Source organism: Diachasma alloeum, unplaced genomic scaffold (genome assembly GCF_001412515.2).
Source record: "Diachasma alloeum isolate Michigan unplaced genomic scaffold, Dall2.0 Dall_scaffold_00544, whole genome shotgun sequence".
In the NCBI taxonomy this organism is placed as follows: domain Eukaryota; kingdom Metazoa; phylum Arthropoda; class Insecta; order Hymenoptera; family Braconidae; genus Diachasma; species Diachasma alloeum.
Genome location: NW_021680676.1, coordinates 89,519 through 93,158, shown reverse-complemented (window position 1 = coordinate 93,158; position 3,640 = coordinate 89,519).

Genomic DNA, 3,640 nt, shown 5'->3' with positions numbered 1-3,640 from the left:
GTGATTTGAGTGAATTTAAAAGTGATTTTGTGATATTAATTAGCGTGTTTGCAATATTAAACAGTGTTTGTGTTTTACAGTGAGGAAGATGCAGCATTATCCGTTTCCGGACCCAGATCTGAGGGGAGAGTGGGAGGAGGAAGACTGCTCTAGAGGACTGGTGGCTGGAGCAGAAGGAGAAGTGTTGGGATTATATCCCACACTATTACCATTTGGTGGGACATTTGGCGGTACCAATGCACCAGGTTGTCAGTTTCCTGGCGTACCTAGGAGATTTTCTGTGTGTTGCCAAGGTACAACAAATGATCAATTTAGTTGTTCATTTATTCATTTCTATAAATAATAATAATTTTCATGTAACTCATTTCTATATTTCTTGTGTGTTTACAGCAAGCTTCTGTTCATCAGGAGATGAGAGGATTTTTGAACTTCCTCCGTCTCGTCGATCGTGAGGAAGAGGCGAGGGAGATACTGCCACATGCGCGGTGCCTCACCATCGCCGCATGGCTCATTTTGGGCGTACAAGGTCGTTGCATCGAATAAAGTGAGTAAACATCATCTTCTTTCTACCATTTTCTTAAATTGCATTCAAGAAAAATTAATATTTATAAATGTTTCATCTGTTTCAGATGCTGTTGACTTATATTTTTCAAAAATTATTATTATAGCTTTTAAAGATTTATGCATTAAGGTTCATTTTTTATTCATTAAAAAAAAAATAATAAAATATCACACTGAACAATAATTAAATCTCAGTTTTCAAATTTATTTCTTCCCTACATCTTTTCAGGTTATTCAATACATTTCTTTTTTTATAAACGTAGTTGTAGGAATAGATTTATACTTTCAGCTCACTCAAGACGCAAGGATTATATCTCCCCTCCAAAAATTTTATTTTCAAACGTTTAGCAGCGGCAGTCAGGCGATAGGCTTCCAGTTTCGGCAAGTTCTCCAGGAAGGTGTCAGACAACCGCGCAGGTAAATACACGATGAACTCATCGTTCAGCACAACGGCTACCTTGTCTCCAAACTGCCTGGTAGAGATGATCTTCAAATCCGTCACTAGGTATTCCTCGTTCAGCGTCAGGTCTGCTCGACGTTTGGTAGGCAAGAAATTCCCCAAAGCGATACAGTTAATTCCGTCCAGATCCAAATCCAGTGGTTGATCAGCCTCCATTTTTGTTTACTTTGCACTTCGTTCGATATAGGCTCAAGGATTGTATCGGCACCGTTGCAGACTTTAGACTGTCTCTTCAAGGGTTTGATGATCAGTACTTATAGGCTTACATGAGTGGAGGGGAGAGTTGCAATTATTCCTGATCATTTTAACGGTATAAAATTTCTAAGAAAAATTGCATAATCCAACGTACTTTTTAACAGTTTCGAACCATTCCATCAGTCTCAACGGCCAAATAATTCTTGGGAATTTGATGAATCAAGGGGATGATATGATGAAACAATCCAACGTATTTTTTCAACGGACAAATTATTCCGAGAATGTAAACGGTTCAATCATTCCTCGAAATTTACTTCTTCGTCATGATGAAACATCTCAACGGAAAAATCACTCGCAGAATTGCAACGGTCAAATAATTCTTGAAATTTGCGTGGTGGGGGGATTTTACACATATGATCATTGCTATAAATTCAGTTACATTCACACTGAGTTTGTTAGTGTATTTTTTCAAGATGGACCGCGATACCGGGCCTCCTCCGCGAATACTAAAAGTCCTAGAGAATGCTTATCAAACAGTGCTCTATCACGACATAGAGCGATGGATTAATAAATGCATTCGTTATATTCAACTTTACACGAGCGCCCTGAACAGGGGAAATCCATCGGTGGGGAAGAAGAACCAAGTTTTGTCAATCATCGCTTGCATCCAGCGTTATGAAGAAAGGTTCAGAGACAGACAGCATCAAGGAGGTCGCATGCAGGTGTCATCTGGTAGCGGAGAAGAATCACTCACTCGTCGAGTTCGCTGGAAGGATGGTCCACTGGCCTTTCGAGGCCGAATACGTTCTGGCATTATAATCAATCTTCAAAATAAGGATCCTAAGAGGTTTCTTGACGATGCAAAAGAATTGTCAATTGCCCGTTTGGAGAATGTTCGTGAGAGCAATGGAAATATTAAAGTCAACAGTATACTAGCGTGTAAATTTCAAATAAAAAAGGAAGAAGTCATCAATAGTGAAATTAAATATTTCAATACGAAAAATGTAATTATTTTGCCGACCACAGATCTCGGTGAATGGTTTGATGAGAATGTCACGGAACCATTGCTTACAAAAATTGAGGATTTCCAAGAATGTGATTCAGGATGGGAACTAATTGAAATTCTACATTTGATGATTAATATGAATCGATATGCTCCTCTCAGTGCTGGCTTATCGACATTTGCTACGCTGCCGTATCATATACAACTGAAAAAAGCTGTTGTGAATATAAAAAATGCCGATGAATTTTGCTTCTTGTGGTCAGTTATCGCTGCTCTCTATCCAGCAAAGAATAACAGATGTCTTACTTCATCATATCCTCATTATACCATCGCAACTATACCTCAAAGTCAAACGACTCTTGATTATAAGGGTATCAACTTCCCCATCGCTTTGAGCAATGTTCATATGTTTGAGAAGAAAAATAACATATCCATCAATATTTACGGTATTGAAAATGAAAGCAATCATCAAAAGGAAATAGTGCCTTTTTACCTCAGCAAAGTGGAGTCTCACATACCTACAATTCATTTACTACTTTTTTGTTCGAATGTACATGTTCCAGCTAATGCACAGCCAGTTTATCACTATGCGTGGATTAGCAATCTTTCAAAACTTGTGAGTGCACAAATTTCGAGTAGTGGGCATTTTATATACCTATGTGATCGGTGTCTGTGTCATTTTCGTGAGAAAAAACGTTATGATGAACACAAACAGGAATGTTTTATAATAAATAAGTGTAAAATGGTCTTACCGGTGGAGGAAAACAAAATTCAAAAATTCAAAAATGATAAGTTCAAAGAGCCTGTGCCATTTGCCATTTATGCTGACCTGGAATGCATTTTAGAAACTAATGAGAACGATGATGATAACTTGTGTCAAAAACATGTGCCATACAGTATCGCTTTCTACTTACAATGTTCGTTTAATACAACTCTATCGCGCTTTAACATCAAACGTGGCTCTGACTGCATCATCTGGTTTATGAATGAGTTGAAAAAAATCGGAGTGATGGTTGATGACATTTTAAAGACTGTTGTGCCAATGGAGAGACTCACTAGCAAACAATCGCAAGATTTTGAAGCATCCCAAGAGTGTCATATTTGTGAGAAACCGTTCATTTCTACAGATATTAAACATCGAGATCATTGTCACTTTACTGGCAGGTATCGTGGAGCTGCACATGCAGGATGCAATATTACTTATAAATACCCCATGAAATACCAGTGGTTTTTCATAATCTCTCGGGTTATAATGCACATTTTTTGATTGTTGATTTAGTGAAACATTTTGAAAGTTCCGTAGAATTGCTGCCACTAACTAAAGAAAAGTATATATCATTCCGAAAATATTTACCACAAACGAAAGTTAGCTTGAGATTCATTGATTCGTTCAGATTCATGGCTAGTAGTCTTGAGAAATT